The sequence below is a fragment of the Xenopus tropicalis genome, chromosome 7 (genome assembly GCF_000004195.4).
Source record: "Xenopus tropicalis strain Nigerian chromosome 7, UCB_Xtro_10.0, whole genome shotgun sequence".
Lineage (NCBI taxonomy): Eukaryota > Metazoa > Chordata > Amphibia > Anura > Pipidae > Xenopus > Xenopus tropicalis.
In genome coordinates this window covers 39,387,167-39,410,109 of record NC_030683.2, presented here as the reverse complement: position 1 = coordinate 39,410,109, position 22,943 = coordinate 39,387,167, and the positions used below count along the sequence as shown (strand labels likewise).

The 22,943-nt window shown below is 38.1% G+C and overlaps 1 protein-coding gene across 10 annotated transcripts in view; it reads left to right on the top strand.

The window, feature by feature from the left end:
- The window catches only part of sorbs1 (sorbin and SH3 domain containing 1), a 202,451-nt gene that overhangs the window by 84,096 nt on the left and 95,412 nt on the right, over positions 1 to 22,943 (top strand). For 9 of the 10 annotated variants that reach the window (XM_012966789.3, XM_012966812.3, XM_012966813.3 and 6 more), the window contains one exon: positions 12,840 to 12,934. The exons of the other annotated variant lie outside the window; for it this stretch is intronic. The gene's annotated coding sequence lies outside the window, so the exon portion shown is untranslated. The remainder of the gene's footprint in view (positions 1 to 12,839; positions 12,935 to 22,943) is intronic. 10 annotated transcript variants of the gene reach the window in all.

Genomic DNA, 22,943 nt, shown 5'->3' with positions numbered 1-22,943 from the left:
CGGCCAGGTTAGAAAATCTGGTCGGATCGGGGACCGCATCGGCTCGTTGATGCGGTCCCCGATCCGACTGCCCCATTGCCGCCCACATAATCCGATCGTCTGGCCCCAGGGCCAAACGATCGGATTATTATTTTTTTTACCTAAATGGTCCCCGATATCGCCCACCCGTAGGTGGGGATATCGGGGGAAGATCCGCTCGCTTGACGACATCGCCAAGCGAGCGGATCTGCTCGTGTATGGCCACCTTTAGTTCTGGGCTTGAGGCAAAACAGGTAATAAAAAGAGAACTACACAAAATATAAACATATATTACCCCCTAATGACCGCACATTTTGTGTGTTCAAAGATGTTTTCACTCTTACTGGAGTTGTACTATCATCTGTACAAAGTAAATGCCATACTTCGGGTCCTCCAGTATTTGCACAACAATACTTTGCTGGGCAGTTCGTGTACAACGTGGGTTTTTAAAAGGCTTAGTAGTGAATAATTAGCTCATACAAACCAATAAACCTTACAAGGAGAAATTGCTGTAACAGCTTCTTCTGTGCAAACTGTTTTCACTGTTCCCCCAAACTATTTAGTCTGCTGCCCCAGAACGGCTCTGCTGGCACTTAGGGTTTATAGTTAAGGCTCTTGTGACATTTTGTCAACAAATGGCACACTGGGTAAATTAGGCTGCTTAGGCTAGTGGCACGTTTTACATTTTCTATGCAATCTATTGCCACTTGTTTGCACAGAACGGGGAGAAAATACATTGTGTGCCACAGGCCTTAGCTGTGGTTTCTTGCAACTAGGTAGCAGTGGCATATTGCCATCCATTGCCATGGTGATCTTGTGCAAAAAAGTGCCAGGAGTGCATCAAAATCATTCGATTTTATGCTTTGATTTTCTTAAAAACATGAAAGTGACTTTTGGTAGAAAAAGGTCATCATTTACTGGGTAGCTATTGGCAGAAATCTGTGCTTCCTGCAGACAACAAAGCTCAAATAGCTTTCAGTTGTGGCAAATAGGAATCGCCATAGGTAAAACTTTTCGTGTAATCATGGAGAAACCTCTTCTACTGCATCTTCCCTGACTATTAAAATTTTTCCCTGTGGTGATTACCATTCATTACAACTCAAAAGTATTTTGGGAACTTTGTGGAGAGAGCAGATTTCCTGCGGGTGACAGAGCACCCCTTCTGCTATCACCTTTTAACATAGCAATTCAGGATTCACAGCCAAGAGTGCAGAGAATGTATACAACTACACAGATGCTGCTTTAAATTTACAAATACATTTAAAAACAATTAAACCTTTGTATATATATTGAAAAGTCATTTTAAGTTTACATTTTATGTCACTTGTCACAAAGTAGTTTACTATTTTCTTTCTTTTTTTTTTTATTCGTTTTTTTTTTTTTTTACTATATTTGCTACAATAGCTTTATATTACCAGATTTCATTTCTTTCTGAAAAAAAAAAAAGTTAATGGATTTCTGCTTAGAGGGAAGTAGACAACTGTGTAATCTACTGGCTGCAGAACCATTGTACAACTGTGCTGAGTATTCTTATACTGCTTTGGCCTAAGCATTGAACTTCATGAAAAAGTAAATCTACATTTAGGAACAACAGCTCTGTGTAATAGTTACTATTACTCTGTTAAAATGAAGGAGGCTTATGCCAGGGAGAATAAAATGCTCTCAGAAATAGGTGTATGGATATCTTATTCTGCTTTGTTAAATGAAAAAGAAAGGCATTTTGGCATGTTATTTCCAGCAGATTAGTCACAAGTAGCTTATTCTGCAGAATGCTTTACCATACCAGAGTATACAGCCATTGTAGCTCCCTCTTTTTGTTTAAGATAGCAGCTGCCATTTTAGCTTGGTCTCAGTAACTTCTGTGCTGCAGCTCTGGCTGCTGGTCGCTCAGATTACAGAAGAAAGGGGAGTGGGAGAGCACAGAAGGGAAGTGGTGAGAGGAGCAAACTGAGCAGACTCAAGGAAAGGAAAGAAATGTGGTGTTTCTTTTCACTGAGGACTAAGAGAAACTGTGAGTGCTTATTGGCTGTATTTACATAGACCTTTCTGATAAAGCTTACTTAGTTTTTACCTTTCCTTCTCCTTTAATATCATTGCATAGCTTTCAGATCAACATACCTTTGTATACCCCGTGCTGGTGTTTTCCCAAATCACTCAATCAAGACAAATGCTAGAACCCAAAACATTCAACTGTATGCTAATATCTGCCTTACTCTGGGCCCTTGGCCTCTCCCACTGGCAACCATTCTAGTGCCTAGCTGTCACAAACATGTTTAATTGAAACTAGTCATACACACCCAGAAAAACACATCACCTATACACCTGACACATGGGTGCAACAGCTATAACAAAGGGTGGGTGTAGTGTTGTGTTTACTAGCTATGCTAACAAATAATTGAAAGGTGCAATACTCATTTTCACATCCCTTTTCTGTATTTCTCAGATGTTTCTTACCTTCCTGACACATCCCATACCATGCCTCTTATGCTTGTTACCTCTCTTGTTGCTGTAGTTTCTGGTCCATTGCTTTCTATACTATTGGCTTATGCCCATTGTGACCACGTGTCCATGTCTTCTGTCGGATCCACTCCCGCTGCCCCCTGCTGGAATAGTGAATACTTCACCCACCCTTCATACATAAGGCGTAGCTGCTATCCTACCTGTTTGATCACCTTTTTTTAAACTGCCTTTAGTATGCAATTTTAAACCCCACCCTAAGTGTTAAATATTCATTAACCATAAGTGGTAAATATTAAATCTGTTTCTTAATTGCTATATTTTATTCCTTTTTTGTTTACATGTAATACTTGCCAGATTGCCATAATCAAACACACAAATTATTAGTCGCAGAACCAGAAGTATTAGGAAAGCTAATGAGCTAATTAGGTGGAAAGGATTGTTGTTCTCATTTTGTGTATAACACCCAGATCTCATGTTAGAAATTCAACGTCTTGATTCCTTGTGGTCCGGAGTGTAACCAAAGATGGCTACTTGAACAGAAACACATTATGGATAGTCACTATTATATCTCCTTATGTAACAAGCAGTATGCTTATGTATGCTGCTATGCATGGGGCATATTTGCTGTCGTTGCTACTTTGTCAGTTTTTTGCTGAAGGGTGTTTCTGTACTTTTCTATGCCAGTGGTTCAGGTACAAATTACTTTGGGACGTTTCAAAGGGTTATGATCTCAGCTTGGAGGAATAGATAGCAGTTATTCTTTTAAATACATTTGTGTGGGATTAGGAGGTCAGTCCTAGACAAAGACAGCTTCAAAGGCAACACAATTATCAGCCTCTATTGGGTTTACAGCTCCTTAGGGAACATGTATGTGAGTGTTTTCTCTATTCCCTTTTTGATGTTTCCGTGACGGAACAACAACACATGGGAGCTTAACTAATATTGTTCAGCATTCTAACACTCACCCCTTATGTTTCTCAAAGGGGTTATATATTAATGCTGTAGCAGCACAGATGCAGCAAAACATTAGCACAGATTTACACAGCTCTTACTGTAATAACAAGTGCTGTGTAGCCAGAGGGCAGACTGATGCTGAACATGTATTTTGTGGCAGCTTGAAATTGCACCAGCATGGTGCATGCCCCAAACAGCCAACATGATGCCCAGACTAATGACAATTGCCCACTTGCTAATGGCACATGGCTGGGGTCTGCTTTCCTATTGCATTTTTTACACAGGTGGAGAAAAGCCAATCTACTCTCATTAGCTCTTGTGTGTATCTGCACAGATAGGAACTGACTGACACACACAGTAGATTATTAAACCAGTCAGCCCAGCTTTTAGATGGGCTGTGTGGTGCAAAGCTGCCTGCCTAGTATTTAGAAGTCTGAAAAACGGACAGGACTGTCCCCTGATTGATGTGAAGGAAGGGGGGGGGGGGGCAATCATAGGCTGCTGCATCATAGTCTGTCTGTCATTTTTTGGTGTTACTGTTCCTTTAATGTGTTGGTCACTCTTCCCCATCAAGATCAAACAGAAGGAAAATTTGGCAACCCAAACAGCTGTCAAATATCATGCCCCAGTCCCCAAAACGCTATCTTCTTTCTTATACTAGAAGTTTAGGGAGCCATGGTATTTGCATTTGTTAATAATTATTACAAGTAGCATTAAGGGCATCATATTGATAGCAGCTAAGACATGTATGTATGCATTTTGCGGCATGAACCAGTGGATGCTGACATGGTGCTAGGGTTGCCACAAGGCCAGTGGTTTACTTGCCTGGCTGGTAAAAATGATAGTTGATGCCATGCTATTAATGAGAAAGAAAGATAAAACTACAGGCCAGTCTTTTTTTATTTATGTTTAGAGAAAGTGAAAACCCTACATAATGCCTATTATAGTAGCTTATTGCAATACACAGTTCTCTTACATTGGTTATTCCCTGTTCGTACACAAACAGCAACATTAATTCTTTCCCTTCAGCAGTATTGAGAGGAAATCTCTGGCGCTGTGCGCGTGGTGCCCAGGGGAAACGCATGGGTTGATGAAATTTCTCAGGCAGCCAGGCATGTGACTCATGCACTGTCCCTTTGCATATTTTCATAATGATATCATGGTAAATGCTAAAGTTAGGCCAAATTCCTCTTGTGTACAAAACAAGTCATGTTTAGCAGAACTCCAGCCATCAAGCAGTTGTTTTACAACTCAAAATGCGCCTTCAGCTTTTCGTAAAGGAAACCAGAGAGCTGGGATATTCATTCCCCATCGGAATCTTTTGCTGACTAATTCTACCTCGCACTGTCTGCCTGCCAATATTTATCTGCTTTCTAAAGAGACCTTTCATTTCACTCAGAAACTGATAGGTTTGTGTTTTCTAGATTGGTGACACGTGTAATTAGGGTTTAACCTTCTTCAGATAGAACCCAGATGATATCTAGGAGTCAGCTTTGCACCTTAAAGAGACAGTATACACCCCTTTTCAATGTGAACTCAATGAATAGGGCTTGTGCTAAATATACTTTTTGCCCATTGTTTTAATTAAAATTATCTATGGTTTCTGTTATTTCTGAAACTAAACAAGAGTGGAAATGTGTCAACGCTATGTAAACAGGAAATAAATAAATATGAAGCCAGTTTTACTTTAGTACTTGTCACTTTCTTATCCCCAAGAGAAGGCACCGATAAAACTAAGTACCAATCCACTGAGATGCCCCAGATAATGAGCGGCTCAGTGGCTGCTGTTTGGAGAAAGGCGGCGTTTGTTTGTTTAAAGGAATATAGGAAGTTTGAACAAATTGCCCTGTTTAGAAAGGAGGGAAATAGAGCAACAGTGACAGAAAAGGGCCAACCTAAAGGTTTATTTGGGGAGAAAGCCTATTAACCTTGCTTTATTAAATTAGCATTGCTGTATTTCAGTGCTTCTGGATAACTGATTTTTGTACAATAGATGAAATTTCTAATTAAAGGATTGGACTTATCTATATTCAGGCAGAATATAGACCTGTCCAGTTTTGAACAGATGTCCCAATTTTTTAAAGGTCTGTCCCTTCAAAACTTTCTATTGAGAAAACTGGACAGAAATCTAGGCAATTGCGTTTAAGTGAGGCAATAACCCCGCCCCAGGGTTATCATGCCCACCCCTGATGTCATCATGCCCACCCCCCACTTTACTGCCTGACACCCAATACCATCAGCCTACGGGGGAATACTGATGAAGGTTGGAACTCTATGGCGGCTTAAACCCAAAACAAAATGTTTTGTTTAATAATGTAGCGCGCTAGGCCTGCTTCTTACTATTATAGTTTTACGCTGGAGAAGGCACTTTTAATGAGAATTTGTCAGAAAGCCTCTGTTCCCTGACTGTTATCATGCGTGCATGCCTGCAACATTTATCATAAAAATACATACAAATTAATTACATTTTAGTTGCAGATTGTAAAACTACCCTTCTTTATAACCTGAAAGCTTTTTTATTAACCTAGCAAACCACTACTAAGATCTTCTCTCCATAATTTAAACAGCAAACGTTGTGTCAGGATTTTTTTTACCTCCATAGCATGTTTGGAGAGGCATTTAAAGGAGTAAATAAAAGGGAAGAAACAACATGGTTAAAAGAAAGCAGCAAAAACAATCCCACATTACTTTTAACAATGTGTAATTTAATGAAAACTGTATGTCTGCTGGGTGTCATTCATTGATTTCATGTGCTGGGAGTGGAACATTCCCTTTAGAATTCTCTGACCTGTGTTATGTTGGAACAGATTAATTTTTTCCACTTGAATTCACCACTTTTCTTCTGAAAACGAATCTAATTAAGCAAGGTTTTCTTAAGCGCTTGTCTTCTGACTCCTTCATTCATTGTGTCTTTAATGGCTTCTAAATACAGTTAAATTTGAGTCTGTTCTGAAGCAAATTTATTTTTTCCATGCATGATTCAGACATATCAGCTCACCTGTAATTTTGGGGAGAAATGCAGATTTTATTTAACCTCATCTGTCAGTTATTTGTACACCTGGACCCTTTGCTTACTCTGCCACTATAATAAAATGATTTGTACTTAAAATCCTCTGAAGCAGCCAGAGTCATGATCAGGGGCATGGTCAGGGCCAGATGCACCCGAATCCCTTTTGGTCCAGGTTGGCCTCTCTGATAATAGCACTCTGCAACTGATTTCAGGCACTAAAGTCCAAGAGTGCTAAGGGACACCCTTTAATGCCAGTTAATGCTCACCTTGCAGCAGGGCATGAGTAGTGGGAGGAGGTATGGGGGCAAATAATTACCTCTTCTATCCTGCACCTCTTCTATCCATGCAATGCTGCATTCATGGTGGTGGGCTCTGGCCTCTATGCTCCTTTTTTAGAGCACCAGAATTCCATATTTTCTGCCATTACTAAATTTTTTGGGGTAAATGACAAAATATGTTGCGAGCAGAACAATTGCATGCAGTTTTACAAAAATGTTTAAAGGAAGTTCTGTATGACTCATCTATGGCATCTGCTGCCTAATTCACATTAATGATTTGATCCAAGGCAATTTAGGTGCAACAGCTGCATGTATGGCATATTAACATGCACAGACTTAAAGAGATACTGACACAGATACTGACACTGATACAGAAAGTAATTTTTTTTTTTACATCTATCATAACATTGTCTTTGCAAGAACTTTATAATTTTGGCATAAAAATATTTGCCTGATGCGTTTACATTACCTGTCTGATCCCCTGTGTTCCTCTATGAGGGGGTGGCCATATTTGTGCAGCAGTAGGCTGTTAGCATTAGAAGCTATAACTGACAGGTTGGGAAGGGACAGTCAGGTTGGCAAAACAGTCAGGTTTAGGAACTTCTAGTAACAATTACTTACAAAACCAAACCTGTCAGCGAAAAAACGTCAACACAACCTATAGGTAGTTTTTTATGTATATTCATATTTTGAAAAGTAGGTTTTTCGTGTCAGTATCACTTTAAGCACATTTTGGAATTAGTTGAGTCAAATTAGTAAATTAGGCTCTCTTTATACTGTTACTCTATCTTTTTATGTAATGATTACTGCATCTTATGCCACTTCAGATTTTAAAAAGGCACCAAGTGTCCGGCAGGTATACAGAGGAACGTTTTATGGTGGTAACAAAGTTGCAAAGAAAAAGTAGGCAGTTGTCTGGTAACTGTGGGTGTATAGGGAATATAGAAGTTGTGTAACACTTTTGAAATTGACAGTTTTATGACACATTTAAAGTAACCCATTACTATTTATGTTGCTCATATACATATATGACTTAAGTTCAAAGTTTGAACACTGCATACATGGTCATCCTCTTTATCAGCCATTGCTGTATACAATGCAAAATCATTTCTCTTGCATTAAAACTGCAGGTCCTGCCTGAGGTGTAGCTCAATACTTTTTGGGTCCAGGACTCTCTTGAGATGCTACGTCTGTAACTTTGCTTGAACTAAGGTGTCAGGCATTGCGGAACATTGATGTATCATCCGTATAGCCATAGTTTCTAGAATATATAAGGTGACAAATAAGTACATATTCAACCAAAATCCCATCCTTAATGACCTACTTGTAAGACCCCCAGGAGACTCTAGAGCCACAAAAAGGGAGAAGTTGGAGAAGCGCTGAGGAAACCTCACTAAACTTCAGCAGGGGTCTGTCTTTCTTTAACAAAACAAGTCTCAAGCAGCAACTGATACAACTACAGTCATGATTGTTCTAAAAAGACACAATTATTATTCCTGCAAAAGGTTCAAAATAATTACATTAGGGTATTTCGAGTCTATGGTTTAATGAATACAGGACAGAATGTGCAAGGCTGTAGGTACCTTACTTAATATGTGAATAAAATTCCTTTATGATTTTATGACACCTGGAATTTCATGAGTGCCTTCCTAACAGTGCTTTGTTTTTGGTTCATGAGCTTTCACTAAAAGTCTGGAGCATAACCACTTAGTCCCCGTGTCACACTCGGTGAGCATTAAACAGTAGTTCAGTGTCATACCTTCATACTTCATTATTGTATCTTTGGGTATTTAGAACCTAAATACTAAATATATGTCCAGGATTCAAATGAGCCTTTGACCTAATCCCAAGATTATTATTTTTGTTTTTAAGATTTAGACTCTGAATCTTTGGCTTTTGTCAGCTGAATCGGAAATTTTTTTTTTAAGTGCCTACAGCACCAGTAAAACAAATGTTTTGTAAGATGGCATTTTAATGTTTAAATGTCAAGTTTTAAATATGCAGTTTCAGATTCTGATTTTAGCTTGGCAGTGACCACATTTTGAAACTGGATTGTGTATTTTTAAAAAAAAAAATAAGCACCTAGGGAGAGCGTGGGCCCTAATACTCTTCTTGCACTGGGCCCCTTCTAGAAATGCTTAGAAATATTAGGTACTGAGCAGGAGAACAACTTTCTTTGGTGTAATAGTAACTGGAATAGGAATGTAATGTATTGTTTTTTGGGTTTGACTGAGGGACAGAGGGATTGCATAACATCTTTAATACTCTTTGAAGTCAAGTACTGGGTTCTGTGTGGTGCCATGGAACCTGTTGGCGGCAATACGGTAAATTCTTACACAAAATTATTAGCCAGTCATATCCTCACAGCAGTTCTTTTGTCATGTTCTCTGTCAGATAAAGGCATCTTTGTAGGAACAAAGTCGTCTTATGGCCCTAACAAGATATTGTGGTGCCTTTCCGTGTCCTGAGAGATCTGAGTTCTGTTCTCCATTTGCATTCTTATGCCTTATTAGGTCATCTTTAAGCAAACCTTTCACTAAATTGCCTGATGGACTCGTCTAGCACCCTGCTTTACTGTCAGTGGAGTTGTATTCTCTGCTGATAGTGCAACAATTCGCAGTGCAAATTCAGTAAGGTGACAGCTCTATAAAACGATAATTTTGTTCTTTCCTTTCTTTCCAAACTATTTCAAGTTGGCAAGACATAGCTGAAACTGTTTAATGCATGGCAATAGGTGTTTGTAAGGATAAAGGATAGACAAAATATACTGTACATCTGGATGAATGCTGCTATAGAAAGCACATATTCCAGAACACCAGAAGTATTTGGCACACTTTACAGTTGGGTGAAACTTAACCCTAAAGGGGTTGAATACTAAAGAATATGGAAAAGATAAATAACTCTGGCCTGTACAACTGGTGCAGGGCAATATTTAGTACAGGTATAGGACCCGTTATCCAGAATGCTCGGGACCAAGGGTATTCTGGATAAGGGGTCTTTCACTAATTTGGATCTCCAAATTACTAAAAAATCAATAAAATATAGTAGTAGGGTTGTTTTTCATCCAATAAGGATTTTTTCTATCTTAGTTGAGATCAATTACAAGGTACTGTTTTATTATTACAGAGAAAAAGGAAATCCGTTTTAAAATTCTGAATTATTTGATTGAAATGAGTCTATGGGAGACGGGCTTTCTGTAATTTGGAGCTTTCTGGATAATGAGTTTCCGGATAAGGGATCCCATACCTGTATTGTCATATGTATGTATGTATGTATGTATGTATGTATAACTTTATTTATAAAGCACCACAAGGGTACGCAGCGCTGTACAATCTTACAGAATACAAAATTACACACAGGGAGGACAAGTGATATAATAAATAAATACAATAAATATATATATATAAGTGCCATGTGGTATGAGACACAGTAGGAAGGAGGTCCCTGCCCCGTAGAGCTTACAATCTAAGTGATGGTCCCAAATGTTATCTTTGTATGGGACCCAAGCGGATATGGTGGATTTCTTATGGGTGCCTTGCATTTACATAGACCAGGTATGTCAAGCTCAATCACATAAGGGGGGTGAAATCTAAAACACGGGCTAAGTCGCCGGCCAATTAAGATACTATATGGTCGGTCACAGTGCAGTCAGGCAATTGGTGCTGTACGGTCAGGCACAGTCATCAGGGCCGTATTCGGCCCACTGGCCTTGTGTTTGACACATGTGACATATGAGTCAGAAAACTATCTGCCAGTAACAGAACTACCACTTGCTGGCCCCTACCCCCTTTAGACACAAATCTTGTACGGGACCTGCATGCACTCAAAGCTTTGATGGGCCCCAATGGGGTGCAGGCCTGGGTGCAGTTGCACCTGCCTCATCCCTTTTAGTTGCGCCACTGCTATCTGCAAGGGGTTTGTGCTGCAGAGAGGTTCATTGGCTCCTAATAAAACTGGCCCTACTCTGTGTGAATGTGATAGCAAGCTTAGATGTAAGCTCCACTGTGGCACAGACACATGTCCCATAAAAATGATCAATGCAATAGATTAGATCCTTTAGATTAGAGGAACGGAGCTTCCATTTAACCTGATTTCTATTACCTTCAAAAAGAACATATGCATGTCCTTTGCACTGCCCTCTTTAAGTATTTAAAGTATTTGATTCTAAACAACTTTGCATTATACCTTCATAAAAAAAAAATCCAGTGGTTTTGGAATTATTTGAGTTATTTTAAGTTTGCAGGTATAGAAAACAACGAGTCCTACTGTACTCTGCAAGGACTGAAATCCTAACTCTGAGCCTGTACTGATATTATTGCTGGAAAACTAACAGGATTTAGCACGAGGACCCATGACCCATTAGTAAAACAGCATGTGTTCCAAGGAATGGATTTATAGAAGGGTTTAGTTAACAAATGTGAGGTTTGCATAGTTATTAGGTAGAACCAGGGCTGCTTTAAGGTACCAGTGGGCCCAGGGCAAAGATCTCTCCTAGGACCTTCCAATAAATGTCTTATAGGATTACCCTAAAGCACGTGAACTTGAGTACAAAAAAGGCAGGAAATAAAGAAAAATAACCCATGCTTACTGAAATACACGTGGTCCAGGCGTGCCAGCCTTTACCAACATTGCTGGGAAAAGTTTGGAAAACAGTAATCCGAAATACCAGCTTTTTATTAAAAATATATCCTTTGGGAACATTTTTTTTTTTACCCCGCTGATTTGCTTTTTCCTACTTATTGAACCAAGAATTGTTTACATGGCAGCCAGTGAATACACACCATTAGGTAAAAAGCAAAAGAAAATATTCAGGATCTCTCTTTGATACTCTTAAGGTCCCCCATACACTAGCAGATCCGCTCGCTTGGGGATGTCGCCTACAGGTGGGCGATATCAGGAGAATCCAGGGTAATTCGATTGTTTGAATTATAATGACGGGCATAGGTAAAGTCGGTCCGGGGACCACATCAACGAGCTGATGCGGTCCCCGATCTGACTAGATTTTCTAACCTGCCTGATCGAGATCTGGCTGATTTCGAATCAGTCCAAGGGACCGATATCGGCAGCTACTATCGGCCCGTGTATGGGGACCTTTAGATATTCTGGACACTATTACCTTTTGTAACACTGGATTAAATCTGATCTTTCTTTCTTTTTTTAAGTAACTTTTTTATTTCTACCTCCTCCTCACTTCCTCCGTCTGTTGGTGTTCTTAAAGGCTTTATCTACTGCCCCTGCATTTTTCCTCTACTCAATCAAGGTTCAAGTGCCTCTTCATATTTTTTTAGAACTTGAAATTTTATTGAGAAAAAAAATCAGGGAAATCTGTATACAGGTACCAACTGGTTGATTTGCTTACAAAGAAACATTTTACCAGTCAGTGGTTAGCAAGTTATAATTGGAGGTAGTCAGGAAATTTGACATAAACCATTGGAGACTGAAGTAAGATTCATAGGGGGGAGAAAAGTATAAAAGGAGAAAGTGCCTCTTCATATTTTATGCCTACATCTTTGCATTAGTCACATCTGTTGATAGCACTGAATTGTGGTCTACTGATAAACTAAGATAAACAGTGTTTTTAGGCTAAATATGAAAAGAACATGGGAAGAGTTCACAGAATAAGGGGGTCAGATGATAGACATCAGCTATAAATGCCAAAAATGTGTTCTTATTGACAATGCATAGCTAGCTTTAGCACCTTGTTGGGCACACAGGTTTTACATCTAACAGATCTGACAGAGGCTGCCCAATTTGCCATAGATGATAATGGTATGTATAAATAATACCTAAATTAGCAATTCATTTTTACACTATGTGTTAATTTTCAATAGTCAGATACAACCTTAATCAGTGCCATTAATCCAAACTTGCAGACAGCTGCAGACATTTATGGTATACTGCAAAATCAATGCATTTTGTAAAGGTGAATTGCTCCTTTAGCTATTATTTATACATAACATTTTGGCTCTTTACCCAAACCTGTCTGGTTCCTCCAGTAAAGGACTTTATTTGCTTTATATATTTTTGTTACATTATAGAATCAATTAGTTTGTATATTCAATATCCTCCTAGCATTGTCTCTAATGCTAATGTTTTTTTATTGCTGTTTTTGTCTTCAGGTAGCCAGGATGGAGTAATACCTTACAAGGACTACTACCTTTAATCCAAGTTACCAAGCTTCCCTTCTGAAACTTCAAAGAAGCCCTCAGATAGCGTGAGTGCTAGAGCTTGTGTCTTTGTGTGGAACACATTGTGCATTAAATGGTCATGGTCTACAAAGGAACCAAAAAGCCTTTGTGATCCAGTTACGTGTGGGACTTTCCATGCTGTAATAATAATCTGATCCTTTACTCTTTTCGTGCCAGAAGGCTTCATGTTATACTGAATATTATGTCTGCTCCTCAAGATGCTCCTCAAGATGATTTGATGAGTAAACACATGATCTATGGCCAGTGTCTGCAGGAGATGTAATACTAACCGAAATATACACTAAAAGCAATAATTCTGCAGACACATACTGAGTTCTGGTATTTGGCCGTAATATTATATTGGTGGATGTCTGGATGAACATATCCGACAAATTGGAATCAATAGGTCCGTGTAATCTCCCCAGTGCCCTTTTGTGCTATAAAGAGCACAGCCTATTTGCATCTTTATAGTAGTCTCTGTGGCTTGTCACAGCAATAAAAATATATTCTACATTCTTGGCTTCTCTTTCTACCACTCACTGCAGTGTTGCTCTCTCTCATCAACATCCTTATTTTAAATATAGCTTTTATTTGCCTTCTGTTTTAATTCTAGCAATCTCATAAGGCTACTTGAGCAATTTTGTTATTCGGCCAAAACTGTAGTGTTACTGGCTGGCCTAAAAGCCTACGTTGGTAGTTGGTTGAACATTGTATGGGGCAAATCATAATTCTTCTTGACTGAAGGCCAGATATCTATGAGCAGGTCATAAGACACCATATCAAGCCATCGATACTGATGGGCTGACTACGGCCCTGTTAAGAGCCAATTCTGTGGCTAAACAACTGGATAAGTTTGCTTTGGCAGACCAAATGGTGGCCAAAGTAAGTATGGCTAGTTTAGTCCTTTAAACAACAACGTCAACTTATTGTAAATATAATTGCTGTTCATAGAACTATCTGTTTTTTGCAGTTCTCTACTCTGTTGGTTTTGACTACAGTTGAAAACAAGTTGCAGTAGTCAGCTCCCGTCCTGCCAGGCCAGGGCCACTGAGGAGAACAAATAAGCAGAAAAAAATTGACATGGTACTCCTACAGAGGCATTTGGGCCAGTGCAGTTTAAATCAAAAAGCGCCTAACATTTTAGCATCCCCAGCAGTTATACCCTTCTTCTTTAAAATAACTGACATTAAGGCTGTGTAATGGCATACAGATTGCTTTTTTCTACTTGGTTATATATGGGAAAAACTCATGTTCCTTATATGTATTGTTATCTGATGTTTGTATACATAGACTTGGACTGTAAAGTATCAGAAAAGATCACAAGCTAACGAAAGGAATTCATTAGTACTCCAAGTGTTACCTATTTATAGTGTTGTTTACTTATCTAGAAAATGACAAACATCCAGCTACACTGTAAAACCAATTGTTATGCAGACTGACAGATGTGTAATGTTTCAGGTGGTGGAAAAGTTGCTGCTAGCATGTGTTGTATTGTTTCCAGAACGTATTGCTAACTGGTTGCAGTCTTTGTTCCATATAATCAAAGTGACAGTGGTGTCATGTTTCAAATAGTTTTATTGGGCATTTTAAGTTCTCCATGGTCCAACAAACCTTTATTTTATCTTACCTAGCCCTCTACTAAATTACTTTTAAGGAATGGTTCAGTGTAAAAATGAAACTGGGTAACATAGCTAAAACTAACTGAACGGTTATGTCCCATATGCCCCCCCCTCAAGTCATTGATTGGTTACTGACTGCTAACAGCTTAGAGAGCTGTAAAGAAGGAATTAGTGTTCTGGGCATTATGTTAGACATCTGATGACTCCAGCCTTTATAGATTACATTTTTGCCTAACTATATTGAAAATGTTTTTATTTTGCACAGTCTATCTATTTTACCCAGTTTCATTTTTGCACTGAACTGTTCCTTTAATGCCATTTATATTTTGCAGTGCTATAAATGTGAATAATGGAAAATTTGGAGTACTTCATGCAGAGCAGTGGGTTTTATGCAGTCTATGCAGACTACAGGCCAGTGAACACTAATGTTCAGTCCTAGATATTCTTGGAACTTGACTGAATGAGGTTTAATCCAATCAACACATGAATGATAGTTTATATGGCAGATATCTAGCATTGAATACAGTGATGTTTAAATAGGTCTTTAAGGGAGCCCCCTGGACAAATCTTGCATCTCAAAAGTTGTGTTGACCCAAAAAAGTCTGACAACCTTTGATTTAGAGGATCATTGCTTTAAATGCTATGTATCTAGAATCTTAGAAGTACAACACAGGAGAGCTGCGTTTCTATACCACATAAGTAAAATGTGAATAAGAACTAGAAAATGCACTTTTTGATCCCTTTTAAAAATGTAAAGTAAATCACAAAGACTAATGTCACACATTGCATTTATTTGACTTGTCAGTGCACACACTGGGCACATTTTGGCCTGGAAATACTTGTGTGCATTTTTTGGCTCCTTGTGTGCACTCACAAACACAATATGATCCTGTTACAGTGTGTGACTGTAGTCTTATACGCAACTTGTTTTATTTCGATGACAGTATACCCTTTCAAAGCATTCCCTTCCTTTGTGATATTAGTACATTGTGCTGTTGAAGTACATATAAGATTTCTTGTAGTACATGAACCAGAATCTCTTAAAATTATGTCATAAAATAGAAGCTATAGAGTTCTCATGCATGCTTTATAAAGGCAAAACCCCATGAGACACATTTGGTATGAGGGCCACCAATTGTACATTGTTTTTCCCGATTCTTCCAATTCTTACTGTATCATATCTGTATTTGTGCCAGATGTTCTTCTAATCTCTCTCTATGTTTGACAGCAGTGAAGACTTAGAGGCTGTATTGTTAGAAAATGCTATGTCAAACTGATTAATGCTCATAGTTGTAAAATTATGCAATGCAATGTAGACTGGTTGGAAGAACAGATTTTAGGGTCATAAATATGTCAAATTTTAACTTGGGGCTTGTGGAATCTTTCTAAGAATGTATACTGTATTACACAATACCTTGTATGAATGCATTTAAATCCATGTAAAGCCCAAATGGTCATGGGGTCCTAATATGTTGTATTTGGGTTTGGAGTGGTTGTGTTACCAGCCTTTTGCCTGCAAGTATTTATCCTCTGTGACTATATCTGATCTGTAATGTAAACATAGACACGAAAATATCTCTGAGGTGATTTGAACTCTTGGCAATCATGTCTGGCTCCTTCCCTACAGAAAGTGAGCTCCCTGTCTGCATGTCACCTGCCAAACATGATAGCATGGTGCTGTGGCAAAAATTAGAAGTGCTTTTTTATTTTTCAAGCTGTTTATAGTGTTTGAGGTCATTTCAAAGGGGAGTGACTGAGTGGAGGCTTGCACATAGACTTAAGATGGCCAGTTTGTGGTCCTCCAGCTGTTACTGAATTACAGATCTCTTCATCTCCAACAGTCAAAGTACTAGGAAGTGTAGGTCAATCATTTCTAAAGAGCTGTATGTCAGATGTTTTTTGACACCACTTGGCCTGGAAAATGTAGTACATTGCATTGAGAAAATTACAGTAAATCATAGGAATTGGCAAGTTCAGCGATGTTCTTTGTGGATAAATAAAACATACTCTGGATTTTTTTTATATGCCTGGTTATTAAAAATCAGTTACAGTACCATTCTTATACTGATCAGTAATACATTCTAAGAACAACTGTTCATTTAGACTGTTCATTTAGAAATGTGTGAATGCAATGCTTACAGCTGGGTATAAATATGACAAAATATTTCCAAGCATTATCAAATTATTAAATGTACATTTCTGTCAGCACCTTGAATTAGTCTGCTAGTTATTATGGGAATAAGTTAAGCATCCTTGCTCTGGGGCCATGGATAGAAATAGAAATAAACCTCTTGCTTTTTCACTGTCAGCAAAGGTTAATTGATTGACTAAAGGTCTTAACCTTTACAAAGGAGTAAATTACCCAGCACAGTCATATTATTATCTTTATGTATGGAGAAGAATTCTACATCAGCTACAGATATCGTTATGTGTAAGAATTTGCTGGTGTAATTAAAGCTTCCTGCTGATGGTTTTATAGTCCGGATGAACCTACTAGTGTTACTGTGAGAGTCTTGGGCAGTGCAAATTATACTGCTGTCAACATAAGTTAATACTGGGGCATCTTATGCCCTCTCCAAGTATCTTGGGCTACTCAAACCAACTTTTCTTGTGGTTGACAAGAAGTTGCCAGTGACCCATAAAAAGAGAGACATTTAGGAAAGTTGTCAATGACGCAAGGACTATAAATTGCAAGGCCGTTAGGTTGTATAAGGCCAAAATTAAAGTTACCTATAAACATAGCAATAATATTGTACAAAACTTTGTCTTGTATAAATAGTGGCACATGTATGGTGGCCTGCCAATCCCAACCAATATCCCTGTACTTTGATATAGGGCATTTTGGGATTTGAAAATTATGATGTCAATTGATCTGGTCGACCATGCTGTTTGCCTCTACATTCAGAACAATAGAAAGGAGGTCATACAGTGAATGGCCCTTGTACATTCTCCACCCTTTTTTAACGTAAATATAGTACACCAGCCTGGAACAGAGGAGGGGGCCTGCAACACCGCTTGTCATCAACATACAATGTCGCTTTGACATCCTTACCCCAGCGGTTTCACAATAGTTCACACTTTCAGTCATGTACTTTGAAGGATTAACACCTGCATCAATGAGAATCATGGTACCATTGCGACTGGATCATACCATCTTACATCTGTCAGTTTCAACCAGCACCTAACTGGATAAGTTCAATGGAACCATTGTGATTGGATGCCTGTGACTGTACTACCCTCAAGGGTTTAAATGCCAGTGAATTCCATAACAGTCATTTAAACTGAAGAAGCCACTCAGATGAGTGGTGAAATGTTTACAAGAAAAACTCGGAAAAGTCCAGTTGTTTTAGACTTAATTCTACTACATTACATTACATTAACATTTATTTATAAAGCGCCAACATATTCCGCAGCGCTGTACAATATGTGGGTTACATACATTGGACATACAGAGTAACATATAAAGCAATCAGTAACCGATACAAGAGGTGAAGAGGGCCCTGCCCAAAAGAGCTTACAATCTACAAACTAGATACTGTATATCATGACCTGGACGAATGAGAATCTTCATAGACAATTTGATATATATATTAATTGTAAGTGGAGGTCACTGTGTGGTGTAGGATATCTGTGCAAAATAATGCCTACGCCAGTTTGCATTGACGGTAAATATACATCTCCCTGTATATTGTTGCTACATGGGCAGAATTCTCTTAAAGAAATATCAATAAATTTGCGATCTTTGATATTGAATAGTTAAATGTTAAAACATTTAACTGTATACAAGTAACTTTATTTCATTTGTTGATTCCAAATTAATAGCCTTGTAGGTTCAAGATGATTTAGAATCTATTGTTTGTAAACTAAAAGAAATATCAATAAAAGTGCCTTTTTTGGAGGGGTCACAATGTTATCCTGTTCCTAATGATATACAAGCTTTGGTGAAAACTGGGGAGTGAATTGTAAGCTTTTAAGCCAACACAGAGGGCATAATGCTTATGTTTTGTTCTGCTTGTTAAAAAGATCCTTCTTAGGTGTGTGGTGTCACTATACCTCTAATTCTTTACAGATTATCCCTTCAGTAATGTCTAATACCGGCCTTCCGGCTGGGGGTGGTGGTTGTGATGTCATTTGGGGGGGGCTATGTTGTATGGGGTCGGGAACTGGGTGGGCTGGGCAGGGGAAAGGTGTAATTTTGAAAATATCCTAAACAGTTTCTGTATCTAGTTTAAAGCATACAAATAACTTTACCATAGGTGCTCAGGCTTCATTAAAAAAATAATTTGGAGGTTAAATTGCAGCTATATGGTAGTTAGACTTAAATAAGCTTTGGCTTGCAATGGCAGAACTCTCTTCTGCACTGGAAAGAGTGCTGGGTGCCACTGGCCCACCACAAAGCAAAATCTTAACTAAAGGAATACAAATGTTGAGGTGGGGTGGCACCCAGTATGCATATCAATACTAGATACTTCATAAGTCATGGGTTGGGTTAAAAGAAATTAATAAGTTTTAGTAACTCGGATATAAAATAAAATGTAATAGTGTTTCTTTACTAATAAATAAACTGATCATATACATATAGAGCTAGAGGGTTCACCATCATGAAAAGTACAATGTTTTTCATTTCAGTGTAGGAATGCTCTACAGCAAGTTCACTTTGTAACTGGAAGCAGTACAATTGAAGTCATGTTGCCGTGAACTTTTCAACCTAAGCCCGTGTGAAGAAGTTTAACTGAACTGCTGACCCTGACTCCTGACTAACTGAGTGTGGCTTTGCCAGAGAATGGAGTATTTGCAGTGTAAGATTATAATTAGCTACTCATGATGTCACAGTTAGGCACTTGGGAGAACTTGAGTAACTGTATGCCACCCAATGTAAACATAAGTATTTAAAACAATAACACTCAGAGAGGGGAGTACATTATTTCTTGTAATATATGATATGTGATATCACTATGTTAATTGTGTAACTGATAACCTTAAAATACATCCTATAAATGATGTTATTTTGTACAGGAATTTATAAAATGCATTATGGTATAGTAAGACTATACAAGCCTTGTGTAATAAGTGTGCAGCACACACAGGTGCAAACTGCCATGTTTTGTGTGCATTGTTTATTACAAAAATTAGAAAGCACAAGGTGCAGGGAAATTTAGACCAGGATTACACTGAAGCATGTTAAGCAATTGTGTTATAATTACTTTAATGAGCGTATAAATTAATAATCATGCGGTGCAGCACAAGGAACCATATCCTAGTATGTTTTAATGGACATGATGACACTTGAGATCAAGTCAGAGTCAAGGAAACCCGGGGCGGGTTTAGTTACAGAGCATAGTTGACATTTTTGTGCCAAATTAGTAATATACATTAAAGAGATACCAGAGGAAGATAAAACACCAACGTTTCATCTGTGCAACCTTGCTGACCTGCTCATGTCACAAGAAAATGTGGTGTGGGTCTTACTGTCTTACTTTATCTAAAGAGAATCTAGACTCTGCTTTATCCTAAGCCTCATTGTACATGTTGAATTTAGTCTTATATTTTGTCTGGTTTAAAACGTTTAAAGAGAAAATGTAAGGGAGTTACCAAATCCAGGATCTGTTTCTGGATTTGGCCTTTTTCAGCAGGAGTCAGATTCAGCTGAATCCATGCCTCTGGCCGAACCAAATCCGAATCCTTAAAATCATTTGACTTTTTGTCATATAAACACGGAAGTTGAAAAGTTCTCTAAGCCATTCTTATGCTAATTTGCATGTGTAAATTAGGATTCGGTTCAGTATTCGGCTGAATCTTTTTTTAAAGGTTTCGGGTTTTGGACGGATCCTAAAATTGTGGATTTGGTGCATCCCTAGAAAATATACAGTATTAAATGTAAAGGAATGTTCACCTTCAGAGAATAGTCTGTTGTTGAACAGGTCATGTCAGAAAAAACATTTTTGTAAAGCATCTCTATTATTCAAAATGTGTAGTTTTAAAGCTACAAACCAGTATCAGCGCTGATAAACAAGATTCAGCCAATCAGATCAGTGAAATGCCAATAAAGTAGGATTGGAAAGGCATGGGTAGTAACCAGTTCAGTGTCAACTTGTTGGGTCTGTACCTTCAAAAGATTTTAAATAATAAAGATTAGTTACAAAAATGTTTTTTTGTGCCAATTATAAGTAGTGAGTTTAGTATTCCCCCTGGTGACAAGGATCCTGCTGCCATGAGGCGAGTTAATAAACTCACCACAGGCGGCAACATCCGGCACATTAGCAGGGGTGACAAAAAGCTCTTGGTAACTTAAAGAGCTGAATATCTGAATAAACTGAATATTGCCCTCCCTGCACTAGCAATGTGCCCCCCCCCCCCTCCAACGCAAAAAAACTAAGCGTGGTGGAGCAACTGGGTGGCATTTACTTGGCTACCCTCAGGAAGGCTAGGACCCCTGAGGTGGTGTTTCCTGGCAACACCCACCAGAGTATGGACTTCAGTATGGTATGATTTAGGGTAGAGTAAATTCTTTTGGAGAACCACTGGATATGGGGAACACTAGGGCAGACACCTGTGGTGAGTTAACCATTTATGTACCTGATGTATTTCTGAATCCATTTGCTTCAATAATTTACCAAGGGAGTCCTTTTTTGTGGCTAAAAATAACAGGTGCCCATTATTGTAACAAGGGTTGCAATATAATCATGTTAAAATATTCATTAATTTATTTTAGAATTGTATTATTACATATGTCCTCCTACATATTTTACATGTCTACCACTTAAACACTGTATAATAGGCATGGTTTTTATTTGATGTTTCTCTCACCTCGCCGTACATGGTGACACAGCAACATAGTAGCACAGATCTGTGAGGCAAGTGTCATTCTACGGCCTGCAAAGCCTTATACCTCCTTGTGTTCTATATGTTTTCCCTGGTTATATTCTGAGGTGGGTTGTCCTGCAGGACATGTTTGATTGGGCAGACTAGGAAACCTTAAGAACAATCAGTTTTTGTTCATGGGACAAAAATGTCGATATCTAGTGAGAATAATTTTGCATGCCTTTCTCACTTTACAACATCATGATTCCCTTTTAAGCTGGCAAAAATTAGGTATTATAATAATTTATTTATTGTACAATGCTGCAGAATATATTGTCCCTTTTATTAACTACATGGTAGTAATAATAATAATAACTAATCTTCTGTTCTGTAAAGGGATTCTGCTTTGTTGGAGTATTCACTTTTTTAATGGTGGCCACCCAGCAAAGAACTGACCATGTTATAAAGCGATGGTGCTGCCACTGAAGGCAAAATATAGTCTACTTATAAGTAAAGTTATATATTCATATTATCTGAAAGATCCTGTATAGTTAGTATGATCCTTTATTGATATGGTGCTTATCCAGAAAACTCCAAATTACGGAAAGGCCATCTCCCATAGACTCCATTTTTAAAAATGTTCCTTTTTTCTATATTATAAGTAAACAGTACCTTTTACTTGATTCCAACTAAGATAGAATGAATCCTTATTGGAGTCAAAACAATCCTATTGGGTTTAATTAATGTTTAAAAATTTTTTTAGCAGACTGATACTAAAAGACTACTGTTCAAAATAATAATGTACATTAAAAGTTACCTATAGATCATGTTGATCATTTTTCACTGATAGGGCTGCTTTTGGCGAAAATTGTTAAGTGAAGTTCCTAAACCAATTGCCAATTTGACTGTCCCTTCTCAGCCTGTCAAAGAGACAGAACTAGATGAAGAGATGTGGACGGATGCTCTAAAATTGTTATATTATGCTTAGAAGGCCATCCTAATGCAATGTAAATCTCTTGACTCTCCCAGCCACAATTCTGGCAAAAGCTAGTACAGGTATGGGATCCCTTATCTGGAAACCCGTTATCCAGAAAGTTCCAAATTACGGAAAGGCCATCTCCCATAGACTCCATTATAAGCAAGTAATTCTAATTTTTTTTAAAATTATTACTTTTTCTCTGTAATAATAAAACAGTACTCTGTACTTGATCCAAACTAAGGTATAATGAGCCCTTATTGGAGGCAAAACAATCCTATTGGGTTTATTCAATACTTAAATGATTTTTAGCAGACTTAAGTTATGGAGATCCAGGTCCCGAGCATTCTGGATACCAGGTCCCATACCTGTAGATGATTAACTTCCACATCAGAAACTTACCTTATCTAGCATGAGGCTGTCTGAAAAATTTGGAGCTATTTGGGACACTTGGTTGAACATATAGAATATTTGATTGTATATAAACCTTATTCTGTCAAAGTACACTAGACACACTTGCCTAACTTTAGTTTTCTTCTAGCTTCTCCTTTCTCTGTAATTGTTTAAATATTTGTTTGAAAAATTCTCAATAAAACCTTTAAAAAAAAATGTGTACTAGTCTTATGTTGCAAATGCTTT